The following is a 12,660-nucleotide window of genomic DNA, read 5'->3' on the forward strand; positions in this document are numbered from 1 at the left end:
TTTTTGTTTTGCTAAATCGAGTGAGGTGTCACTGAGCGATAAGGGGAAGATGTTCTCCACCCTGCCCTACTTTGTGGTTTTTCTTGTTAAACTCAGGCTGGTCTGTGATCCTGTAAACCAAACAAACAAATGGAATACATGTATGAAACTTAGAGTTGGGGTTGTAATGACCTAGTTTAGCTTTAACTGTTTTCCCCATAAAGAGAATATATGACCCCGTACTCATAAATGATGACTTTCGACATCTCAGGATATGTGACCAAATACGTGGTTTGACGACCATTAGGATAGTTTCTAGGTTTTTCAAGGGTAGCTGTAGCAGAGACCACCTCACTAACTTCTGATCTTATTTTGTTGTATAAGCAGGCTGAAATATGACAGCAACTGCTCAGTTCAGACAAAAATGCTAATGGTTTCAAGCAGTAAAGAATTTAAAACATATCGATATTTTGAAGCCTACTTATTTTTATTGAGTTAATCGAAAAAGTGAGAAGTATAGTTGTATGCATACTTTTTTAAGTAATAATTTGTGCTCGATTTTTTTAAAGACAATACTTTTGCAGTGGTATTTCTGTAACTGCTCGGTGTAGAGGCCGTAGTGCAAACAAACAAAAAGTCAGAACACAATGTAAATATTGTGTACAAGTACTCTTAAATTTCAGAAAAGAATCTCGCTTATTCATAGTTATTCATGTATTCATAAAATTAGCTTAACTCGGGTTCCATAAAGTGCACTTCATTGATTACAATTAGTTTCCAAACTCAAAATAATCTATTATAACTTGAATTTCTTTTTTCTATATTGTTTTTAGTAAAGCCATCTTATCACATTTATTTATTCATCTCCTCTGTGCTCTCTCTGTGAACAAAGCTGAGATCAGCGTCAACCATAATGCCGCTGTCTCACTTCATATGGGTTGGACCAAAATGCAATTTATTCCCGTAATTTTAAACGGAATTAGAGCAACACATCCTTCTCCCGTCGCTTGCACCGTCTTCTGCTCAGCCTATTTTGCAATCACAACTTTCTCTTCCCTCGGCACAACTTGGGAAACTGGGGGGGAAAAAAAAGAAAAACAACTTTTCTTCTCGCGATAGTAGCTAGTTTAAGCAGCCGCCATATTCTTTGACAGTATTTTGATTCGTATCTGCTGGAAGTGAGGAAAAAGAGAAAAGTGAAGGGCTGTCGAGGGGAGGGGGGGGCACAAGAAAAGGAGCTGTCAAAAAGGTATTCCCGAGTCTCTGTCAAACGGCGGAGGACTAAGGCTCGGTATCCCTCCCCCTAACGCTATTTCGAGGACACAGAAGGCCCGGGGCCTCGGTGCAAGTTGGCTCTTCGTCTCCCTGGCAGTAGCTGGATCCCTCTTAGCTTCTCTTCTCCCAGCTCCGCGGCCCTCCAGAGGTCCAGCGGCGGTCTTGGGTGTTGAAGGCGGCCCGGGGAGCGGCAGCGGCGGCGGAGACTGGAGGGTAAGTTACATTTAATTAACAAGGCTTTCGCCATTTAGCAACAGCCGGAAGAACACAGTTTTAATAGAGTTACAGTGAAAAGGAAAAGGCATTTCGGCTTATTATGCCGCAAGTGCTTCTATATACGGTCCATTGTATTTGAAAGAAAATGGAGAGGAAAAAAAAGCTTTTCAGATGTGGGAAAAAGTTTTTGTCTACAGTAAGCAGCTAACTTGAAGTGTTTAGAGCCTGTTCAAATCTCTGAGTTGGCTAACTACTACTTTACATTTTGAAACCAACTCGTTAGCTTCACCGCTAAGTCCTGTTTAATATTCATAGCTCCGTGTAGATACTAAGGGTCTCTTTATTTTAGAGTTACACTGCCTGGCGCTACATGTTTTATAGTGTGTGTTAGCTCTTGCTATTTTTCCATTGAGCTCTCCGTTGAAACGTCGCACGATTAGTCGTGGATGGAAACGTTAAATCATAAAATTGAAGCTTCTCTTCTTCTCCTCCCCAGAATATTTGATCCCTTGCGAGCTTAAAAATGAAGCTCGTACACCTCAATTAACTGTTTATACCGTCGCTACCACAATGGAAGCACGAAAACTTTTTACTGACTAACTTTCACACAAGTTGAAGTTATGATACATACACGCGTGGAAGCCCTACTGTATGTATCATGAACAAGTAGACCCTCTGAGGTTCAAATAGTGTGGTCTTTGGTTGTTTGATAACTAAGGCAATAAGACAGTGACTTCGCCTATTTGATTACTTGTTTCTGGCCTTTTAACCGTATGGATCCGACAGATTTGTGGCACTTGTGATAGGGAGTGGGTCCTAACCTTTACCAGCGAGAATGACAGCTCTGGGTATAGTTGGGATGAGATGTGTTTGTCCTGAGACCGTTTAAACTGTCGGGATGTTGACTTTTCTGGCTTGTGTTGTATTATTTATACTCTTGAAAACACTAAAGGTGCCAGCATGGACTGGGAGGTACATTAGACCTATTGTGAAAGTTTCATGTGAGAATAAAGTCTGTGGCCTCGCAGCCACTGCTCCTTTTCTTTGTTGGATTTTAATCTTAGTAAAAGTATTCAGAATAGAAGTATTCTATGACAGGTATTAGATTAAAGATGCTGGATATGTTTGCTACCCTGTACAAAAAGAGGTGTAACAATCAGTTTGTCGTGGCCCACTTGGCCCAGCGAAAACCCCTCGGGGTGTGTTCAGACAGGCTGTGTTTCTCCATGTAGCCTCACTCAGCCTGGTGTTCCTATTAAGACGAGACACCAGTTGATGCACAATGTTGGTTGTGGCTGGAAAGTCTGCTGGCTCTAGCAGCCACTTTGGAAGGTGATCAATCTGTGTCCAATTAGTCGTTTTTGTCCTAAAATTGGCAGCTTTAAAATCCTGAATTGACTTGTGACGTGACTTCTAATTTTTTTTTCTCCCTCTCCTTTCTGCTTCTGTTGTTAAAGAAACAGCCCAGTCACAGCACAGCCTACCTGACTGTGGCTTTTTATGTGACTCTCACTATACTACTCCTTTACTGGCTCCTTCCTTGAGTGCTTTCAAACTGCAGAGCTCAGAATCCCTTCTCTTTTGGCCTCCAATCAAAACTTTGCTATTGTCGCTAACCTGTAAGAGTGTATATTATTCATTAGCAGCTTTTGCCTGTCTTGACTTGCAGTCAGCATTGCACTTCCTGACCAATAAGCTGTCACGGCCAACTGTTTATAGGTGCAGACCCCTAACTGAAACCATGTGTGCCTTTAGCTAGGCAAATATGTTGCTAGGAGACCTTGCTGATTTGCCACTCTTTGGAGACTCGGCAATGATTGCACGAGCCTGAGCGATAAGTGCTAAATGAGGATTTGGGGGAGGATTATGGAATTGTATAGAATGGCATGTTGCTGATCGCTTTATTTGGTTAGCATTAAGGCAAATGCTAACAGGGAGTTGGAGTGCTTTATCCTTATGCTAGTTGAGAGAGGTGAAAAGAAACAGGCTCCCTTGTTCTAATTGCTTCTGTACATAATAAACAAGCAAGACCTAACACTTGAGAACTTCTACAACCAGCCTAAGAGTTTGTGGTATGTTGTTGCAAGGCCTGTGCCAATGCTGAAATCTTTGTTCCTGGAAAAACCTGTTTGCTGATTTATCATTTGCAGTTTGTACAACAAGTTATCGCTGCAGAGCAAACCAAAGGGTGGGGGTGGTATAGTTGTGTAGCTTGTGCCCCTGCCCCCCCCACCCCACAACTGGCTTCACAAGGGGAAGGATAATTGCTGCATATTAGTGTTCTTGGACTGCGTACAGCTGCTTGTTGTTCAGATGAAGAGTGCAGAGTCAGTTTAACTAAGGAAATGATATTGGTTTACCTTTCTCTGAGTGTCAGGGGTGATTATATCTAAGAGGCTACAAATGCTGAACTAGTGTAGGTATAGCTTGAGCACCCTGCTCAGTGACTTGTCCACGTAGGTTATTTTGGAGGATGTGTTTTCTTCAGAGGTGTTGGTGAAAAACAAAACAAAACTGTAAGCCCAAATGGGAGTTAAGTGAAAAGGAAGGATCCATCACATTATGCTCAAATGTTGCAGACTCAGGAAGAGGGCTCAATGTTTTTTAACCCTCCCCCTCTCCAGTGTGTGGTTGTCAGGAAGAACCCCCTCCCCCTGTCCAGTTCTCCTGACTTCTCTGCTTTATAATGTGAGGCCTCCATTACACATGCTGCTCATGGTTGTCTCCAGTTCAAGGGTTAAATTGCACACATCGAGGCTGACACTGCACACTCCTCTAGACCTTAACTGCCAAAGGCTACGAGCTTCTTCATTTCGCAGTGTGAATTTTGCAGCAGCTTTACAAATGGTCCGTGGAGCTGTGTATGATTAAGCTTTATTGGCACTGTCATCTCATTCAGTCAGGAAGAACTCCTCACTGACTTAACAAATACAGAGCTACAATAAATGCATACATATCAGAGCTTAGATTGTTTCTACCCACTAAATATATTTTAATGCCAGATACTGTCTCCCATAATAATCCAGAGTTGTTTCCATTAATGTGTATGAATGACATTTGGTTTAGTTTCTACCTGTTTGACTTGCTTATGTTGATGCTGCACAAGTACATTAGATTATTGAAGAGTGAGCTGTAAACCTTAAATATTAGCCGAAACAAGGCCGGATAGTGCCATAAAACTGTAGAATTTAGTGGAAATTTGCCAATTTTCTGCTGCAAGCATCCTTTCTGATTAACAGACACTTAATTATGCATTCGTAGACCTAAATGCTAAAAGTAATTAAAGCGATTAGGTTGAGTAAACTGCATTTTTTTTTTTTTTAAGCGTTTCTGTCACATTTCTCACTATTTGATTGGAGAAAAGTAATTGTATTTGCTGAACCTGAGCAATTTTGTAGATTAAGTTAGCCTTACTTCTAAGTCTAAATTAAATTAAAAGTATTAATAATATTAATAATAATTAATAATATTTTAACATCTGAAGTCAACGTGATGGAGGTTTCAGGTCTGTAGTCAAGTCAGTTATGGACATTAGCTTAAATATGGCACTGAATTGTTATTAGTTACATTATGTTTATGGTAGAGATGCACAGATATATTGGCTGAATATCTATATGTTCTGAAAGTCAAAACCAACAAAATAGAATAGAATATCAGCATTGTAATTGGCTATCTAAACTAAAACAATTAATAAAAGACAATCTAGTAGAGAAGAGAACTGATGAAAAACAAGGGTGTGTTAAACGTATTCCTTACCCTCAAGGACTCTGGTCAAGCCTTCACTTATCTTTAAGCCAGATATTTGTTTTGCAGTTGGGACATTGGGTCAACATGTCAGATTGACAAACTGCATAGATGTTGCAGCACTAATGCCAATAAGGAACTGAAGATGCATAGAGATTAGGCAGTGGCGTGCTGTGACTTTTACAGAAAGGCAGACAAAGATGGTGCCTCTCCTTCACATTCACAAAACATCTTCGCCACTGTTTAACAAGACAAATCTCATCATCGTCATATAGATTACTATTACTACTGTAATACAGAAAATCACATGTTTGTAGTGGCTTTCCTGTGTGGACTTAACATATCTGAAAAATGAATGCGCTCAGAAACACAAATATGAATATGTTAAAATAATTAATAACAAAAATCGCAGTTGAATTGAAAGGCTTGTGAAGTGTGTCACAGGGTTAACTGTCATTATCTACAGGGATTAAATTAATAGAGAAACATGAAAGTGGTTTGTTGGCAAACAGCTGGTTAAAATTAATGATTTCTCAGAGATGCTAATCTGAAAGTGATGGCTGAGCCTGCACCTGTTCAACTTGCCTGTTTTATTAAACTTGATTTGAAACCCCTTCTTCATCATCAAGGCTTTCCTTGCTTATATACTAAAAGAGACTTTAATAACCTCTTCATGCTGCACTCTATCTACATCACACATGTTGGCCAAAGTGGTCAGTATGAGAAAACTTACCTGTTACTAGTCTGTTATGATAAATCACAAAAGCTTGTCTATTTGCTAATTGTAGCCGTGTTTCCACACAAAACACAGCTTTTAACTAATCTCTGAGCAGTGAAAGCAGTGACAATGGCAGCTTGTCTAGCATGCAAACCTCCCATCAGTCTCCCGCTGAAAATGTTTTTGCATTTGATTAGGCAAGCAGTGCTTGCCTTGCTTGTCCTAATGGAACGCCACACCAGATCATGTATTGTCTGATATATAGAAGAGATGTGGATGTGGATTTATAAACGACAACTGTGATGTTGCTGTTGTGCTGGAACTGAAACTGGATTAATCACTGAAGAAGTCTTCGAGTCTTGCAGTGTACATTTCCGTTTGATCTGAGAAGTTTCCATTTTAGTTGCTGGGTACATTTTTGTTTTTCCCGTATTGTTAGTGCTAATGTTTGTTGTAATTTATTTCCATCTCTTAGATGTCTGGAAACAGTGAAATTACGGCCTCTCTTAATGATGCATTCAGTGACTAAGTGTTGTTGACTTAAATTAATAGGATGGGAATTTCAGGTGAGAGTAATCTTTATTGGTGGTGGTATGTCCGGGCCTTTGTCACCTGTAATGTGGAGTTCTAACGTTTTGTTTTGGGGGTTTTTATACTTTAAAGTTTAAAAGTGAACTCTTCCTTACTTCTAAGTTCAGGTGAAAGTTACATGAGGCAGCTTTACCCAGTGCTGCTGTGGTCTGTTGGTTTTTGCATTTCTGGGTTCTTGACTTTCAGTTCCACTTTGTTGGCCCAATTTTCAAATGCTTTGCTGTTAAAGGTGTTGTCGTAGCTTGCCTCTTCAGTGGCATTGGTCGTTATGCACATCAGACAACATAAGAAGAGTGAACTGCAACTTGGAGACTCTGTGTACGCTACCCCTCCCCCATCATGTTGCCTCTGACTTGGGTTTCTGGGTTTCAGCTCTTATTGCTTTCTACTTCTCTAAGATCTCTGCCTTAACTTCCCTTAACTGACACAGACCTAGAACTACTTGGGTAACTCTGATGCTGCAAAACTATCTAGAAATAAATAAACAAACCCAGGCCTGATCATCCTGGTCAGTACTCTATCAGTTCTGTCTAAATTCATTTTTATAGGCTCATACATGGTTACAGTTGATGGTGAACGTATGCAAGAATTATATATTTTTAGACTGAGTCAATTTCTGTTATTTAAAAAAAAAAAAGATAGCTAACTGATTGCCTTCTAAGCTTCAGACTTGGAGTCATTCTTTATATGTAAGACAATATTAGGATTGACTTAAATCGTCTTTTACAAATGTTACATACTATTTGCAGTAGTCCGCACTAGTCAACTGAGTTGAGCTCACTGAGTCTTTGCTACATACTTTTGTTTACATTTTCACTAGTTCCCTGCTCCCACCTCCAAACATGTATGTGGAGCAGTGCTGGCAAGACAGGTGAAGTCAGCTTGGCTCGCCCTGACTCAAGGGTTTTTTTTGGGTTTTTCATTGAGTAGTAGTGTCTGGTAGCATGTTCTTTTTTAATACTTACTGGGCCGCGGTTCCAAGCAATTTAAGGCAATTCGGACATGTGACATCACCCACCACTGATGCCAACGATTGGCCAGTCAGTGGCGTCACTCGATGAGTCATTAGAGTGACTCATTCACGAAAATCAAAAGCGCAATTTTTGAAACCCCAACACTGAGGGAAATGGCTGCACAAAAACAACACTGTGGTCACCGAGTTTCGACAAAAAGCCAGAGCCATCACACAAATGATGTCTCTGGACTTTTGGCTAAGTTGCTATAGTGACCCCACGCACATTAGGTGGTACTCAGTTTAGTTGAGTAGGTACTACTGGATGAGGGCTACAAGTTATATTAGTGTAAGTGGAATAAAAGCTTCTTAGTAAGTATTTCAGTGAAAGGGCGAAGTCAACAGGAAAAGTATGTGTGAGCTTTTTTTTTTTTTTTTTTAAAATCATATCAACTTGCGGTTAAGTTTAAAACTCTTGCAAACATACAAAAACAACTGTTTAGCTCCACATTCAGTGGGGTACCTAAAGTAGGTGAGAGCAAGCATACTCCTAAACAGAAAGCAACACCCCCTGGTACAGAAACTAAAGCTGTATACTGCTTGCTTCATTATGTGGCTCATGAATTCCAAAGTGTGCATTGCAGTGCATTTTAAAAGAAGAATATAGTGTTGATTTACATATTATGTGTAAGATGGATAGATGTTTTGATCTCCAGCAAACCAATAAAATACTTTGTTAATTACATTTGGATGGTTGTGAAGTTACTGCTGTTCATTTTGTTAGTAATAACTCCCCAGTGATGAAAGAAATAAAAACAAGTCAACAAATGCAGAAACTTTCCCATGTCAATGGTGTGAAGAATTATTGACTAAAATTGCTATTGTCTGCGTTCATTAGCTCTTGGAGACGAGAGCACATCAACTCCAGTATTAGCAGAGTTTACAGGCCAGGGAATTGTTCAGCTAAATAAATTAACTCAAAATAGACATCCCGTGTAATAGCACTTGTAAATCAGAGTTGAGTACGATGGAATAATTAAAGAGGAGCTTTTCATGCTAATGAAGTGCTTTTCAAGTCTCCTCTGCAGAAAGTCTGCTATGAAATAGGATAGTAGCACAACCGTCAATTAAAGGAATATTGTGGAGCTCCCCGGCCGGCTCCCTTTGGATGCAGCATTTAAACTAATTGGAACCAGAGCCGCTGGTGTGTTAAACAGGCATGTTTGGAAAGACAGCAGTGCAGCTCTTGAGACACTTTCGCATTGTTAGTGGGATCAGTGTTGTGCTTGAAGCGTTAATTTCCAGCCTTGCTTCTCTTTTGTGATTTATTGGTCAATAGAAGCAGCAGACCAGTAAGGATTAGGTCTGTCTTTCTTCTGAATGACAACAAAATGCATTGTTACAACAGCATGATAATAGAATGCAATCACTTGAGCATACAGAAAACTTGTTTACTTCCTGTTGTTGGAGTTGTGCTTTTGGTTGTTTTACTTTCACATAGAACCAGATGCAAGAACCAACAAATTCTAGGATTCAGTTTGACAATATTTACTCATTATTCAGTATTTGATGTCCTTTTGGTCTATAAAAGTTGTGTTTGGTCCTTCTGCTTTCTTTTCATGTATATTCTTTACGAAGTTAGTGTTAATTCCTTCATAGTTTATAACTAGAGGCTCATACTAGAGGCTCATGCTAACAGTATCACATTCTTCCACATCAGCTAATGGCTGTTTTGAATTTTCAACCACACATCTCTCAGATTTCAAATTGGCCGCCTGTGCCTTTTCCTAGACCCCCTTTTCAGTGCAATCTGGTGCTGTTCAACTTTCACAAACAAGCTAAATATTAAGTATGAATTACAGATATCCTTGTCATTTGTTTTTCTGCAGTCACTTTCGTCACAAATCTCAGGTGTTATATGTTACTGTACTTTCACAGGACTGCTGCATGTGCTGCTTTTTTTTTACGTAACCTCTGTGTGACAGCATACAGGAAGATGGTTCAGTGGTTATCTTTGGCCTCTGTGCTCCTCACAGTCATGCAGACCGTAGCCTCCACTGCAGGATATGTGTGCTTGACACAAACACTTCCTCTCCCTTTACATTTCTTTCTGAAACTCCACACTTTGTATTTTCACATACATTCAGGTTTTGTCAGAGGAGCATAGGATTGAGTTTTAGTTAAATGTAATTTTATTTATATAAATCACAAGCACAGTCGCCTCGAGGTGCTTTGTAAGGTAAAGACCGTATAGTAATAGTGAGACAACCCCAACATTCAGACCACTCACTATGAGCAAGAATTTCAAGGAATGCATTAAAACTGTGCATTGATGTGGATGTAATTATCAGTTTTCTGAATAACCTTTCTGCAGTAACCTTTTGGCAGTAACCTTTTGGCATATGGGTCATCTGCTCAACCAATGGAGTATATTAGTGTCCTTGTTTATTTTATTTTATTTTATTTTATTTTATTTTATTTTATTTATTAGACAGTAGTATTTGATACACTGCTACTGGCAGATGTTTGACCTGCACTCAAAGGCTATACAGCACAATAAAGGACCAAGGGAACCCCACAAAGGGTAATATGGGGAGTTTACAAGTTATGTGGACATTACTCTTACTTCCTTTAATCTGTATAATAAACAAATAAATAACTAAATACTACACGCATGTCCTGACCTTACCTGACATCCTGAAGCTAAATGTTTTTTTTCCCTTCTTCCTTTCTTTGGTGGCTGGCTAGAATATATGTGGAACCTCTGTTTTTTTTAATCCCACAGCTAAATTATGAAGGGCTTTTGGCTATTGAGCTAGTGGAACAAATTCAAAGTTTCTTTGGGAAAAGTCTGACTCTGGGATTCTAAAATTTGCTGACAGTATTTTGCTGCTAATTGTTCTTTTCTTCAAATAAATTCCTATTCTTTTATATAACAGAGAACAAAATTTATAATGAAACCAGAACTAAAAAAAATGCACAAATTTTGAACAAAGTTCAAATGTTTCTTTGAACATGGTCATAGATGATTGCTGAAGTTTTGTGTTCATTTAAGAATAAGCTGTCAAATTTCCAGTGATGACCTTCACAAGTCAAGAAACACTGCATAGTAAACTCCCTTTTTAAAGCTATATTCAAGTCAAGCATTACATTTCCTGAGGTTGCTTCAGTTTCCACAGATGAACAGTTTCTGCACACATAAGTAAAATTAGCAATGGCGAAAAATAGGTTTACATAAATTCATGATAAAGGGAATGGCACTGATTTGATTTAGAGGTGCAAGTTTTACTAGACTTTCATGTCTCTTTCAATCTATTTTTCTTCTGGTGTCTCCACTGAATCGGTGTACTCTGAATAAGAAGATTGTAAACTGACCTCCCAGCTTGTATTCTGCATGGATGGTATTGCAGGTTGGGACTGTCATGTCATTGTGCTTATTCTGTGGACAGGATCTGCCCCTGCATCCCTCTTACTCCCGCCAACTTTGACTTGCAGAGGCAGTGCAGAAAGCTGTTTGGAAGTGCCATCCAGGGACTGCCCTGTACTTCATCATTTCTCCCACAATCTGCTGATGGTCTTTCATCTCTCTCAGGTTTTTTGTGCTCACTAACTATGGGAAAGGGCTTTGATCTGGTTGTCCTATCAGTAATAGCAGGGGCCCCAGGCTCTTATACTCCCCCACTGTCTCACTCTGAAAACATATTGTCAGGGCGTGGTGGACAACCGAGTCCACCCAGCTGAAAGTCTTTGTTTGTTGTGGTTCAGTGTAGCTTTGCCAAGGGCAACTGCCTGTGTGGGTCTCTCTGAAATTCTTCAGCTAGTAGTGGTCTATTAAATTAGACTCTGGCTTTGCGGACGCTTTGCATCTTTCTGAACTTAAGATAGAGCTACCTGAGATGGTTGGGGGTAGAAAGTCTTAGTTCCCATAAGACGTAGAGAACCCATCCCCCGGTGATTACACAACACCACTGCAAACAGATAAGCTTGTTCCCTGAGACCTTTGCTCTTTCTCCTAGTGACACAGGGTCTCCCTTTGTTTGAAAGGTTTTCCTGTGCTTGCTCACTGATCAGAGGAAACTTCCTTTCAATGTATAGCACACAAGTAGAGACTGTGTTGGGATATCTCTAGATCATGGAGTCCAGCCACCTCATCATTCTCATACCTACCCCCATAACCTTTTCTTCTCTCTCTCATCTCTTGCCCTTTTGTCCCCCAAACCTACTGGCCTGCCTCAGCGCCTGGTTAGAGATGTCACAACAGAGCCGCTGTGCTGTGGTATTCCTTAGAGGAATGTACTGCCTTGGGTTCTGGTGTGTGTATGTGTGTGGTTTGGCTGATGTCCGTGCAGTGGACCAGGCCAGGCTGATGCTGGCACCCCCCTAGGCACACCTGTTGGTGCCAGTCTTTGCAGAACCGATGCTGTGTTGTCCCTCCTGTCCTCTGCAGGCCAGGAAAACTGGATGTGTGGGAAAAGAGAGGCATGTATCCAGGAAACCATGAAGTACTGCACACTGATGATTGCATTTCACAGTATCCTTAAGATGGTGGTAGATGTAACTCTTATCACAATTTGTGCACATTTACTGCAGTAAACAATATATCTGGAGAATTTATAGGCTTATTGATTAGCACCTTGGTTCTGAGATATCTGGCTTCAAGATCTCATATACCTTGTTAATTTTTTTTGTTCTAAATCAATCCTTTATTTGCATTTTCTGCTCAACAGAGGAAAATGCAAAGCATGTTTAAAAAAACCCCTCATAGATGATGAGCTTAGGGGTTACCTTTTCAATAAGCCTTCAGTGTTGATCAAATTTCTTCTATCTTAAGAACCTTTTACTGTTTTAAAAACATACTTTTATGGTGAAGAGGCTGTTGAGAAATTCTGACCTTTCAGCCTTGAGTTCCTTAAAGCAACAGTTCAATACTTAAGCTAATATTATATTTCTTCAAATAGCTAACAGGGTGTTTACCTTTACATTGTTATGATGATAGACAGCTTTGTTATGATCTCCTCCCAGTAGTGTTCTTAGAGTTAAACATTACTCTGGGAATAATTTTATAAGGAATGATTTTCTCACAAAGATTAAGAGAAATGGCTCAACAAAAAAACCCACACACTTATCTGTGCTAACACAGTGATGGTCATCACCCCAGCTACCCGTTGCACACATGGTGTCACAG

General features: G+C 39.8%; 1 protein-coding gene across 3 annotated transcripts in view; it reads left to right on the forward strand.

The window, feature by feature from the left end:
* Positions 1–982: 982 nt before the first annotated feature.
* tab2 (TGF-beta activated kinase 1 (MAP3K7) binding protein 2) overlaps positions 983–12,660 on the forward strand; it is a 43,856-nt gene continuing 32,178 nt past the window's right edge. For 2 of the 3 annotated variants that reach the window (XM_005457932.4, XM_005457931.4), the window contains exon 1: positions 983–1,467. The gene's annotated coding sequence lies outside the window, so the exon portion shown is untranslated. The remainder of the gene's footprint in view (positions 1,468–12,660) is intronic. The other variant, XM_005457930.4, reaches the window with a different exon arrangement.

Source organism: Oreochromis niloticus, linkage group LG15 (assembly GCF_001858045.2).
Source record: "Oreochromis niloticus isolate F11D_XX linkage group LG15, O_niloticus_UMD_NMBU, whole genome shotgun sequence".
NCBI lineage: Eukaryota > Metazoa > Chordata > Actinopteri > Cichliformes > Cichlidae > Oreochromis > Oreochromis niloticus.